General features: G+C 39.5%; 1 protein-coding gene across 1 annotated transcript in view; it reads right to left on the reverse strand.

Moving 5' to 3' along the window:
- RBMS1 (RNA binding motif single stranded interacting protein 1) overlaps positions 1-14,760 on the reverse strand; it is a 128,361-nt gene that overhangs the window by 76,148 nt on the left and 37,453 nt on the right. The window lies entirely within an intron of this gene.

The raw sequence follows: 14,760 nt of genomic DNA on the forward strand, positions 1-14,760 counted from the left end.
CTGGGAATCAGGATTTTGAGTATTTGCTGATTTTAATGTTTACTGACAATCAGGGAACAGCTGTGCATCCACTTATGTCTTTATGTCTTCATAGGGCCATGAAGAGGTTTTCCTTTCCAATGGAAATGCCATTGGATGGTCAAAAATACCAGCATTCCCGAGAGAGCCACTTTGATAAGAATGATTGCGGTACAAACTGATAAAAGATGACCCAGCAAAGTCCCACCTACTGTGATTTTAAAAGGGGTAGTCAAATAGAGCACGAGAAACATTTATTTATATTTCTTTCCATAAAAGCTTGAGACTGCGGGCAGAAATATAAGTAACACCACAAGATGGAAATAGATAATGGAATTCAAGGTGAAGGGAAAATAAACTCAGGAGGAGAGTTACTACACAGACATACGAACCAGAAAATGAAGTCCCACAGAACTGCCAACAGGGGATGCAAATTTGGCCTAGAACTTCCTAGCAGTCAAAATGAGAAGAAATACAACAGTTACAAAACTAGTGTTTGTCAGTAAAAGCAAGTCCAGGGCTCAGGAGAAGTTCTGTGTATTCCAGCTCCGAGGCCAAAAGAAGCCTCCTCCTGTAGGTCTTCCTGAGGCCACAAGTTAGGTGCAAAGCCAGGTCAGACGACAGCACGGCACCCGAGTACCCCGGTGGCGTGTGCAATTCTACCAGGGCAAACGGCTCTGTGTTTACCATACTACACTCTCTGCTGACTCTGCAGCATCCAGAGATAAAATCCACACTCCCTGGAACAGTGGTTATCAAGTTGGACTCTAAAGAGGTGCTTTCGGAGTTCCACCAATTTTCTCTTGGAATTCAATTTCTTAGCCTTTAAATACAAAAAACAAAACACCAGACAACCCCCACAAAAACCCCACCAAGAAAACCAAACAGGAAACGCAAGCAAATATAAAGCACAACACATTTTATCACACCGATCACCACCCTCACATTAAGTCTCCTCAAGGGCAGACTCTGGGTCAATGTGTCTCCTGCCATCTCTTCTCGTACATTTGAACTTCTTAAAAATGAGTCACCGATTAGGAAAGTTCTAATTCTGCGTTGGTATTCTGGAAATTCAAGCCTGCACACATCCATTCATATAAAATTGTACAAATAACCTACACATACATCACGTTCAAACAAATGACAGGCCAGGAGCAGGTACAACTAGTTGGCGTACACCCTCACCATGACCATGGCTATTAAGCCACCTGTACAGTAATAAGCATTGAATCACAACAATGAAACATCATTAAGACTGGTCCCAACCATACTTTGAGGTCTGACCTTTATACCTATCATGAGGCATGCGAATAGCTGTATTACAATTCAATGTCAAGACAAAAAAACTTCTGGTTCTTTCTAGCTTTTGGATCAGATCAATTCAAGACAATACTAAGAAGATAAAATGAGCTGTTAGAAGATTTGTACCTCTGCAACTGCTTATGGATGTTAAGTATTTTTCCCTAATACTATACCACCAAAACAGAAAACAGAAATATTCTAGATGTTAAGCTGTTGATACTGTTCTGCAACCGTCAGAAGTCCCAGTCTCAAATTTTTGAGTTCATCAAAACCTCCTCATCATTCTCCCTGATGAATTTTATAAATTTTATAAATGTTACAAATCTGCATTTATAAAATACATACTAAAAAAATTACTGGTTTGAAGTATTTGTATAGGTAGTTCTGTTTAAAATTTCATTTGACCGAAGGCCTTTTCTACTAAAAAATTTCGAAACCCCCTCTGGCTAGGGTAGTCCTATTATAGATACGGGGATACTGATCCCGTCAACCCTTGGAGATTGGGTGGGGCCCATCATTTCCAGCACTGAGCAGCCTTGCCAGCTGACGATATACCAGTCTAATCTAATATGATACCAATATAATCGAATACAAACACTATCCTCTTCTATGTGTGCCATGACAAGGTTGGGAAGCTCTGTGATGAACAAAGGAACTACAAATCCTTCTGGCAATTTTTCATAAATCTGATTTCTTCCAACAGCTTTTGACAAGAGCTGCAGTGGAGAGGACAAAGTTGAGTTCTTTGGCAAGAAACTGAAGTGCAGATATTTCATACTCATGATTAAGGGCAGAGATGAGTGTAGAGTTTCATTCACTCCTGAAAAGTAAAGAGAGAAATCAAGATATGGGTGGTGGGGGAGACGATGGGATGTTTTCCCAGGCCTGCCACTTCCTAATTTTGACTCCAAGAAGGTCACTTCTTGAACCGTAGCTTTCTCAATTATACCATGAAGGGACTAAATCAGTAGCTCGTAACAGGGATTGAACACCAGAACTTCCTAAGAGGTTTAAAAAATACATAATGACAGCAGTAACATTCATACGTGCCAGGAAATGTTCTGAGCACTCCACATGTATTAACCCGTTTAGTCCCCACAAGAACTCTGTGTTGTAGGTGCTATTAACAAGTGAGGAAACTGCGGCACAGAAAGGTTGAGAAATTTGCCCAATTAAGTGGCAGAGCCAGATGGAAGGATCCAGAGCCTGTGCTCTTTAGTACAACTGCAGGTTACACTGACTCTCTCCATATGTATGTATCTCTGAATCTTCTGACTCAGAATCTACTGAAGGGCCTGGACATGCAAATTTTGATTCTGGTGAGCACTCCTCATTCACAGCCACTTGAACTAGAAGAGGTGTAAAGTTCTGTGATTCAGCCTGGAGATGAAAAAAGTGCCACAGACTTTTTAGTTAAATAAATGCTCAAATTCTTTGGCCTCAAAGATCTCAGTCAAAATTAAATTGGTTTGAAACGTAAGGTAGACAGCTAGTGGGAAGCAGCCACATAGCACAGGGAGATCAGATCGGTGCTTTGTGACCGCCTGAAGGGGTGGGATAGGGAGGGTGGGAGGGAGGGAGACGCAAGAGGGAAGAGATATGGGGATATATGTATATGTATAACTGATTCACTTTGTTATAAAGCAGAAACTAACACACCATTGTGAAGCAATTATAATCCAATAAAGTTTAAAAAAAATTAAATGGGTTTGGCTTTTAACAGCTAAATTGCATGGTATCAAACAACAACAAAAAAGATAATGAATAAAGAGAGAGTAGGAAAAATTTAGGAAACAAAATGTTATGTAGCTAGTTAAGTAGACAGACTACACAGGGTTACTTAAGTAGATTAAGTAATGGAGTAAAACCTAAGCCTATAAATGGGCAGTAACAATATTTTCATAATTTTTGGCTTAGATTTGGGGGTGAAGATGAAACATTTTGGAAAAACCCTTGGAAAGTATCAGTGCTCCCATCCAAATGGGCCAGAGGTCTCTTTGTCCCTAGGATCACAGATAACTGCCTCTTTGTTTCATCTTTAAAGAAACAATCCTTCTGCTACCAGAGTGGCCTTTGGAAAGATGGAACTCTGCACGTACATGCTGATACAGTAAGTCCCCTACATACGAATGAGTTCTGTTCTGAGAGCACGTTTGTAAGTCCAACAGAGTTAGCCTAGGTACCCAACTAACACAATCAGCTATATAGTACTGTACTGTAATAGGTTTATGACACTTTTCACTCAAATAATACATAAAAAACAAACACAAAAAATAAAACATGTTTAATCTTACAGTACAGTACCTTGAAAAGTACGGTACAACAGCTGGCGTACCGGGGCACATTCGCATCTTTGAAAGTTTGCAACTTGAAGGTTCGCGTGTAGGGGACTTACTGTCATCCAGAAAATGTTAGTTTTTCATACAGATTCCCTCACAGACGTCTGAGTCATAGAGTCAGAAAGATGTTATGGCATAAAGAGAAAACGAGGAAGACAAGTGATCCTGGTCCCATAAGCAAGTTTAACCAATTTAGACAAGTTTAAGCCTGGTGTGGCCAGGTCAGTGAGGTCACAGACGGCCAGGAGGAGCAAGAGTCCATGTCCGCTGGCACAGCCACGAACTTGGTCAGGTTTGTTTGTGTTATGAGTGCACTTCCTCTCTAATTCTAGGTACCCCATTTAGGGAAACTTGTCCTCCTCTCCTCCCACTCAGTCCCATGGCTCTCTTACAAAATCTCTTCTCAAAAGTCTCCAGTCTGAAGCCAAATGGTCCTATCAAGGGAGTTGCAGAGCATGTTATTAAACAAAAAGCAACGTTTTAAAAAGTGTAAGCCCCTAAACCGGAACTATAAAAATTTATGAAAATAATGACATGTTGGAGGAATATATAGATCGAATGGTTGACCATAAGGGCTACATCGGCAGAAAGTTTCCAATATACAGTATTCCAGCTGACAAATAATCAGGTTTAATCACTAGTCTCTCTTCTGCACTGAAGAGGCATCAGTCTGGAACTGACGTGTTGTTTCTTTCCACTTAATAGCCCTATCAAAAGCACACAAATTCATAAAGCAGACAGGTACTCAATTTGAATTCGCAGAGGGTAGATGAGAATTTGCCGGCAAGAATAAAAACCAAGCTCTTCCTCCTGATCCTTATATATGTTAATGGTACCAAACTCCCAGTTTCCTACACTCAAAATTTTACACTCATCGACTCATCTTCCTCTTTGGACCTACTCTCCTCCCAGTGAAGTACAAGCCTTCTTCTGGGATTAAAGAACCCCATGATATGGTCCTAGTGAAGACCAGACAAGGCAGGCAGCCAGGCTAGTACTGGCTTTAAACCTGGGCTTGAGCGACTCACCCAGCCATGAAGACTCATTCAAATGCCAAGCTTTTCTTGATGCCCGCCCAATCATATGCAGTCACGCCCTATCTTCTAATCTCCATAGCACTTTCTGTCTCTCACATGATACACCACATTCTGGTCTACATGATGTGTGAAGTTTATTTTCCATATAAGACAAGAACCTCCCTGAGGGTAGGAAATGTGCCTTACCCAGTGCAGTATCTAGCAAAATCAAAGGCATGATGCTTAACAAATAATGGAATTCACCACTCACTTACTTCTACTTTAATTTCTCCTCAGAAGAGGTTTGGTCTTATGTTTTAATCAGATTTATACTTCTAGTAAAATTATAATGCTATGTTAGGCCATTTTGGAAAGCACTGTGGTTTGGATTTGTTAGATGGGGATCCCTAAAAGAATGTTTCTTTTTGTAATGCACTAAGCCCTTCAGGCATCAAGCAAATGACATACCTTCTCTGTACTGTGTAATCTCGGGGAGCGGCACGCTAGACAGCTAACCAGGAGCTGAGCTGTGTATAACCGGCTACATTAGAAGGGATTACTTTGTTAGATGTCAGGAAAGATGAGTTCCTTCTCTATCTTCCCGCCTTTACCTTGAGCTTTTGATTCTGTTGGCTACTCAAGCAGACCTAAAGAAAGCTGCTTTTTCTAACAAAATCTTGTTAAATCTATCATGGCTGAATATCTCTTTTAGGATCCCGGAGAAATGAGTCTTTTTATAGCTTGTGGTATACAGAGGAACGTGGGCACTGATGAAGGGAGGATGAACATAATGAACCGGCATTCAGAGTATGTTTGGGGAAGTAGAAAGCACAGTGGTTCGGAGTATGGGCTCTAGAGTCAGACTGTCCAGGCTCAAGTCCCAGCTCTACCATTATCAGCTGAATTATCCTGAGCAATAAGAGAAGGAAACCTCTCTCAACTCCATCTTTAAAATAAGGATAACAGTCAGACAGAGAAGACAAACATCATATGCTAACACTTACAGGTGGAATCTAAACAAATGATACAAATGAACTTATTTACAAAACAGAAATAGACTCACAGACATAGAAAGCAAGCTTATGGTTACCAAAGGGGAAAGTGAGGGGGAGGGATAAATTGGGAATTTGGAATTAACAGATACACACTACCATATATAAAATAGATAAACAACAAGGTCCTACTGCATAGCACAGGGAACTATAGTCAATATCTTGTAATAACCTATAATGGAAAAGAATCTGAAAAAAGAATATATATTTTCTAAAATTTTAAATAATTTACATTAAAAAATTTTTAATTAATTTAAAAAATTAATTAAAATTAACTTTAATCAATTAATTTTTTAAAAGAAGTTAAAAAAATAAAATGGGGATAACAATACTGCTCATAAAGTTGTTCTTAGGATTAAATAATAAGACATCTGGCACAGTCCCTGGCACACAGGAAATATCTGTCAAAGGTTAGCTGCTGGCATTATTCAGGTGTTTACACATTATGCAGAAATGTTTTACATACATTTATTATAAAATGAAGATGGGGAAAGATGAAGGGAGAGGTTGTAAATTTCTAATATTCATGCTAACCCATTAAGGAAATTCTAAGTCAAACCAAGCACAATTGCCAAATATAGACTTAAGGCTTTTATTCCTGATCATACCTTCAAATTCATTTAATGGTTAAACACCCCTAAGCTGCTGCCACAGAAACCTAAGGTTAAGACAGAGGAACAGGGGATGAACATAAAGTAAACTCCATCTGCTCTCACAGAGAAGGAGAGGATGCTCTTGAAAAAATTCTCGTGATTCTGGCCATTATCTTCAGTGTTGGCTTCCCAATTAACTTCTGCTAAGGCTAACATTCAAATTGGTTTGCCAACAGTGTGTGCAATATTTGGGCAATACAGGGAAGAAGGCTCTTAATCATGTCTAGGATAACAAAATGAAACACTTAAGAAAAAGGTCAACTGACAGTAAGGAGGGTTGGCTAAATCTCTAAATATCCATGCTTACCAGCAGATTTTACACGGAGAATAAATTAGAAAATAGACATAATTGAGGTTTTCTGCCAAAATATCAAATGCATGAATGCAGTAGGTACTTGGCAATAACTAATGTTTGAGGTTTCAATTACTTGTGATGACACTGAAAGTCTCTGACCTGTAGTAATTTAAAATTTTGCTGCGGTATGTATTTGAATCATGAGCACTCAGACAGAGGGAAGTGAGTCATGCAGCCAGTGAAGAACCATAGCCCATCACCCAGGGTCCATATTTCAAGAAGGTTTTGCTCTAATTGTGTAGCAGTAACTCTCAAGAAGGGATTAAATATTGTGTTAATTTTTGAAAATTGCCCACCCCCTAAAAAAAGCCAACTGATAGTTCTAATGATAAAAATAAAGAAAGAGCAAAGAGAGGTCTAAGAAAGAGACGGTTCTCTACTGGAAAGCAGGTATTTGTGGAGAATTTTTTGGATGCTGAAATTATTTTTGTGAAATTCTGGGATTTCCAAAAGTCTTCAAACTATATCTTGGTACATCAAAGATCTATTGCACACAAAGTATTTCTTAAAGTGCCAGAATTCTTTCATACCAAGAAGGAAAAGGAAGCAATTAACATGAACAAGAAAACAAACGATTTTATATGGCTTATCCAAGAGATGACTAAGGAGATACACACTGTTAAATACACACTGTTGTTCCTAAACTCTGAAATCTGCTTTGAGTTCCATTTTTAGAGGGGAAAAAAAGATCACAAAGATGATATATATCTTGCTCAGTGTCTAATGCATCCTGTTTTACTCTTTGACTATATAGACCCTGACTGGAATATTGTCCATGAAGAAAGAGTTAAATTACAATTAATGACTCAATATTTTGATGCAATAGATTGGCACACCTTTTTAAAACAGTGAGATAAAGTCTGAAAACTTCACATCTTAGATCACACTTTTCAGAAAATGCCCAATTTTCTTGGTCTAAGCCCTCTGTGAATTATTATGTGTCACCCTCTTATGCTAGTAATAATAAAAGAAGCCAAGTCCGAGAAACTATTGCTAATAGTATTTTATATTCTGAGAATCTTCTAGATCGATGAAGAAAGAATTACTGAGAGGATAAAATTTAGCTGCTTTACAGAACAAAAACATTTGGAACTTAAAAGAAATCCTATTATTTACCATATAAATAAAATCTATATATGCACAAGGAGCTATATAATACCAACAGAAAGAAAAATGGCATGCATTTGCTATGATTAACTATGGCAAACATCATCTTAACTCAATTTCACTTTTGGGGAGAGCTTTTTTTAAGTACTCCAGTCAATAAAACATTTTTGTTAAGGCACACATTTAATGAGAGAACTATTTTTTTTATCACTCTGTTTCTGTTAACTTTTCTTTTTCTGACTGTCTTTCAAAGGAATCTGAGAAATAAAATTTTGCTAGATACAGTTCTCAGTACCCTTGTAAAATGCAATTTTAAAAAACCTAAAAGCTCAAATGGCTTTGGAATACAATACAGCTCAGTACGTCCAAATTTCAATTATCCTAGAGGCGGTGGATACCAAAGAAAAAACAATCTGTGGGTCTTTCATTGTTGATGTGTGTGAGTTAAATACACTATGACCACCACCGCCGCTACCACTAAGACACTACTTCAACTTGCCTAGAAACGTCACTTGAAGGGTAAAGTATGCCTCAAAGAGATACGTCAGCTTCTAATTTAACCCTATATCAAGAGCTATGGGTCTGTAAGATTCACAAGTCTGACTTTAGAATAATACTGAATGTAGGCAATAAAATCTTTTGGTCCATGTCTTTCATGTCTGTACAGCTGTCTGAATACTCCATGTGGGCTGTGTGTGTGTGTGTTTAATACCCCATGTGGGCTGTGTGTGTGTTTCTTTCCTAAAGTAAATGTATTAATAACTTAGGGTATGTTCAGGCTTCTTGGACTGAGTCATTTGGGGATACCTGAATGGCCTTGCGTTACCTGGCTTTAAAGTCTCTCTTCAATTTGAAAGTGAGAATCAGATCACTTTTGGGTGGAGTGATTTTTCCTACTTCATCACAGGATCATTGTTTTGTTTTCAATTTAAGGTACTCTCATTTCATGCACTTTATATAAATTCCAAAGGATTTCATATATACCCGGGATTTCCTAATAGTGGGTCAGTCAGGCCCTTGTTACTTTCAGGGTAAACACTTAAGGTTTAACTTCCTATTAGGGTTAAAGGTTGATTAATTAAGCATAAAAAACTGTATTTAGCTTACTAGAATGCCTTCACTTTCAAATTTACCTTAAAAGTAGCCTAATGATTTTGAAATAAAAGGGATGATCATTTTATTCCAGGGTAGAGAAAAAAGAACTTTCAGCAGATAAAACTGCTTAAGAAATTTTAGAGTTACAGAGATAAATGGAAATGTATAAAGAATTATTCCTTATCATTTTAAGTTGTCCGTTTTCCTAACAGTTGCCCTGACTTTTTACTATAGTCAGAACTTAAATTATTCTTTTAAAGTCAGTGTTCAACAAAAAAACTAGTGGTTTCGGAGAAGTATTTAGTTCAGTGGGCCCTGTTTGTGGCTTATACGAATGAATAAAAGCATGGCCACATCTGGGGAACACAGGGAGAGGCTGGAGTTTACGGTCTGAGAGAGAATCAGTGAGAGTCTGTGCCCTTCCTGTGCACTCTCTCTCAGTTAGTGCAACTCACATTTTCACTTTATTCAAAGCTAAAACCTTACAGTCATTTTTAATCATGCTTCAGTCCCCGCGTTCCTATCTCTAAGGCGCCCTGCCATCCCAGTGCCTCTCCCCTCCATCGCCTATCACCACCCTGGTTCAGGGTCGCATCGGCTCGGCCTATGACAGCCCTCTTCTCCAAGCCAACCTTCTGACTTCCGTTGTAATTACCATTCTGAGAAAAAAAGAAAACACTGAATTTTGCTTCTCTTCCACTCCAAGGGCCAACTTCTCCTCTGTAGCTAAAGAATAGACTCCACACTTTTCAGCTTATTATTCAAAGTGCTAACGATATGCTCCCAAACTGCATCTCAGCTTCTCTTTGCTCTGCATCCACACTCTCCACTCTGGGCACCAGGAGCCCTGGCTAACGAACAACTGCTGAATGGCAGCTACGTACCAAGAAGTGTTCTTTGTGCTTTCTTGAACATCCAAGCACACTCACATCTCTTGGGCCCTTTTGGAGGCCTGGAGGACACTATCATTTCCACCCCGCATGAAATCTACCTTGTCCTTTAAGGTTGAGAATCACCTCCTCTCCGAAAGCTATCCCAATCCCCTGGTATCGAGGTTAACGAAGACTTTCTCCGACCCCTCCCAGAACACTGCACTGATTATAACATTTACTTTATTCTGTCTTAAATTAGGGTTGGCTGTTTATGTCTGCCTCTGTTGATCTGTGTTGCTTTTCCGCTTTGCCTTTTTAAGAGTTGCATTATATTGAAAAGAATAAGGAAAACTTGCAGAAAACAGAAAACAAAGCGCTAGGAAATAAAAATATACTGGATATTACAACCAAGGAAACATTCTATATCAAAAATATTTCCTTTTAATTAGTAATAGGCTATAATATTATAGGCTAGATTTAATTTCACATTTATATAAAAATCATGTTTTACTGTACTTTGAAATGAATTAGATATCTATTGAATGAAAGGGGAAAAAAACAAAACAAAACAACTGGTTGACCAAGGATTGGTTTGGGAATGAGAATAAGGTTGTAGAAGGTGGGAGGAGTAGAAATACCTCATCTTGTTTTAATATCAATAGACTTTTTCCTTTAAAATAAGCTGTTGATACACTGAGTTATGCAGACCTTTTCATGTGATGTCAGTATCACAGAAATGTCCATCCTTGGCCAACAGAGACCCACATATTTGCTCCTACTGCAAACCAGGAAGAACTATGGACCAAACCTTGCCCCCAAATACTGTTTCTGTTTGTTTGTTTTTATTGGACCAAATACTGTTTTTAAATTTTCAGAAAAAATAGTTGGGACACAACAAAAGACTTTACAGTATTATGACAAGGAATAAATCAGGGGTGAGTGGCATGAGGATAAAACTAGTCTTTTGTGAATGAAGTGCTTCTCCCCCCACCCCCCGGCTCTCCCCCCTTGTCCCCCCCAAAAACGCCTCAGGGAGAGAAGGTTGGTGGTTCATGTTAATATAACCTATTCTCTGGCTTTCCCAGCTTTCAGGATCAGAATCTGGTATTTTCTCCTTAATTTAAAATGTAGGATTACATATAATTTAAATTTATTCTAGTAGTTAGGATTTTGAGGAGTAAAGGCTCAGGCATGGGGAGACTAATATTTGCTCAATGACCTAGACTGTGGACCAGCTCCTTTCCTTATATTACTTGATTTAATCCTAAGCACAACCTCATGATATAAGCATTATTTGACCCCTTTTACAGGTTACTGACTGAGAATAAGGCACTTGCCTAGCACTGTGGTAGGTAACTCTGGGGCACCAAAATCTTGCCACCCTGACCACCATGAGTTTATACTGTAGGTAAGAAATCTGTGAAGATGATATGCTGCCAGCATTACACACAGTCACAGACGTGCTGCTACATAACAAGCCCTTGGAGAACAGAAATGTATGGAAGTAAGATGCTGACTGGGAGGTGGGGATGCATAAAAATAAATAAGGAGAGGTTAGTGTGGTCCACGCATGAAGGAGGCAGGGGGAGCTTAGACTCGACCTTGGAAAATCAAGAAAGGGCAACGGAGAGGCCCAAGGGGAGGCAGCAGCAGGAACAAACGGTTCTCACTTGTCACCCCTCAGGGAGGGAGGGAGGGAGGAACCACCCAATTCTTCTGGCTCTGAGAACGAAGACAGGCCAAAGAAGAAGCCGCAGGGCTTGGTGACTAAGAGGATAATGGGAAATAGCCAACACTGCTCCAAAGCTTCAAACTGGGGAGAGTAAATGTGGAAAAGTGACGGTTTGGAGAGGAAGGAGATAGTGTTGAATCTGAGGTGCTAGTAAGATATTCAAGTGGAAAAATCTGCAGAAAATTGGAAAGAGTGGAGAATAACCCTCTGAGAGGATGGGGCTGCAGAGGAACAAGCCAAGAAAACTTAAATCAAAAGAGCGAGGAGTTGGGCTTCCCTGGTGGCACAGTGGTTGAGAGTCCGCCTGCCAATGCAGGGGACACGGGTTCGTGCCCCGGTCCGGGAGGATCCCACATGCCACGGAGCGGCTGGGCCCGTGAGCCATGGCTGCTGAGCCTGCACATCCGGAGCCTGTGCTCCGCAACAGGAGAGGCCACAACAGTGAGAGGCCCACGTACTGAAAAAAAAAAAAAAAAAAAAAAAAAAAGAGCAAGGAGTTGAGGAGATGTGCACAGCAGTGAAAACAAGCCAGAAGAAATAAGGGAGATGGAAGACGCCATGCAGTTTCAGCTGAAACTTGAAAGAAAAATGCAAAGGGTTAAGGTAGTGAGAAAATGGCAGCACCAACAGCCGTCAGCTCATCTGCCTAGAAAATCTGCCAGAGAAGTTGGAAGGGCAACACAGTCAGGCAAAGTTTTTTGTTTGGCTTGCTTTTAGAGAAGGCGGAGAATGAAGATTATCTAAAGGTCAGGGGGTAAAAGATGAGTCCTTTCTGTCACCCAGCTCATTCCATTTCCTAAATGTGCTGGTTAACTGGACTGATGTCTTCTTTTTGAGCAGATAACACTTTAGACATAGGGTGCAGAGCTGCAGCAGCCAGAGTGGTCATGAGGTCCCAACAAGACTTCCTATATATACACACATCACAGTGCAGAAGTTCGCTAGAGCTGGTCAGCTTCTTTTATCAAATCCTCTTAGAAAACTGATCTCCTTTTACTCCCTATCACCTGACCACCATTACCACTGTCACATCCCACAGCCCAGTCCTTCAGACCAGTGTCTTTCAAGTCACCGAAACTGACTACCCTCCAGTGTGAGCCCCCTTTCTCTCAGCCATGTTGACCTACACTTTCTAGTGTCCCAAGTCCCTCTTTGACTTGGGCTGAGGCTGCTTTTTCACTGCCATCTCGTGTTGACATCTGCTTTTTCACTGTCATTTTTTCTAACATTATAGCATCTGTATGTTCTACTCCAAACATAGCTTTTTATAAATACTTTCTGTCTCCCTCTCCAGTTTTCACAATCCTCATGTCATTCTTGCCTTCAGGTTTCATGCATTGTTTGTATGTTATCAAGTCCCTGTTGCAAACATTCTTAGGTATCTTTTTCCATTTTTCTGTTACATAACCCTCTAAAATATCCAAGTCCCCTAGAGACCCAAATTACTTGTTTCAATTGTTGCCCCTCCTACAATTCACGTTAATTTGTAAATTACAGTGCTAAATTTTTATTTCTAAAATATATATTTTTTAGAGCTATGAATTTACACCTATCTTTTCTGAGAAGCTTCTGAAACTTTTCTAAAAAATCTCTAATTATGTCCACTCAGTTTTTTAAGCTCTAGGATGAGTCACTTTTCCATAAGGTTCTTGTCACTTCCATGTGGCCAACTAGCTATTCTTTACTGGAAACAATTAAGTCCAGAACAGGAATGCTCCTTTTTGCTCTCTCCACATTTTAAGACACAAAATTGTCAACCAGACAAATCTGGTACTTATTAGATGCTCTGTGTTAAATGGAACAAAGCTTTCAGCAGATATTGACATAGAGTTCTCTATTACTGTATGTCTTGCCTCTGTATAATAACATAAAGAAAACTATCATCAGAGCTAAATATCAAACCTGGGGTTTTGCAAATGATAGGAGAGAGTGAGTGGCAAACCATTATTGCTGCTATTGATAACAGCGAAGAGACTGATGTCTACACATGCTGAGAAAATCCACGTATGTCAGAGAGATCAACAACAACAAAGGAATGAATTTTTCAGGAAAGATGATCAAATGCTCTTCTGCTGCATTTGGAATATGATTTGACTCAGTAAAAAAACTGCTGGTTAATTTTTCAAATACATACTTACTGCATATAAAACATGGTATTACTCTATTATTTTATGGTTGTTTAACTCTATCCCCTTAATGTTACATCTGAAATCCTTTCCCCTTCTCTTACACCTCAAGAATGTGAGGGTTAATTTCATTCTTTTGTGTCCTACAAAGTTATATTTTTAGCTCCTTAGACTTTAGGTGCTCTATCTACCTGTAATTATGTTGCAAAAGCAGAGGAAGATGGCTGTAAAGGTCAACAGCAGACAAGATAGCAAAAAGGCCTATTTGTGGTCTTGAACAGCTGCAACAGGGCAGGGCGTGCCTGGCAAAATTCCATCTGACTCTGGTCAGGCATGACAAACCCCAAGAGCTGGACTTGCTTTCAAAGTCATCCCTAGCACAGGACATTATTTCACTGCCCTGGGAGCAAAGGCTGCAGTCAAAGTCCAAAGGGGCTGATCAGAAGGGTAACACAGGAAAGGCGGAGGGAGGGTCCTGAGGGTGACGGCCTTCGGAAGGCTCTCCAGATGCTGACGAAACACCTCCCAGTGTCCCACCCTCCTCTCTAAAAACACAACAGAGCAAAACCACCATCGCTCCTGATGGAAGGCCAGATGTTACTTTTAGTTCCAGTTGGCAAACGCTGCCCAAGTAAGTTTTGAAAAAAATTTTTTTCTTAAAGCAAGAAGTAATAAATTTATACTTTACCCAGTACAACAAAAATAAGATGCTATTAATCATATGTTTAGAAATGGAAATACTTTTTAGGGAACAGGAAACATTCTTTAGTGGACACCCTTTTCCACAGTTATATAAAGTTCTGTTTGTGAGGGACCATGATTGTCTTTGGATAAATAAAAGAGGCTGTTGTACGTGTAGGCTTTTATAGATTAAAGTGATTGGAGGCTTTTAGTCTTTACACTGTGATCTTTGCAATGTACAGTGCTTCTGGCTCCTTGGTTTAAACTAGTGCTTTCTTCCTTAGTTAATGTGATTGCAGCAAAGTAGCATACTTAAATTCTATTTATCGACAACCATATGATGCAAATTTCCTTTGGAACAAAGTTATACATGTATGCACATTTCATCTCAGGACACAGCAAGGGTGGCAGT

This window comes from Hyperoodon ampullatus (assembly GCF_949752795.1).
Source record: "Hyperoodon ampullatus genome assembly, chromosome: 8".
Lineage (NCBI taxonomy): Eukaryota > Metazoa > Chordata > Mammalia > Artiodactyla > Ziphiidae > Hyperoodon > Hyperoodon ampullatus.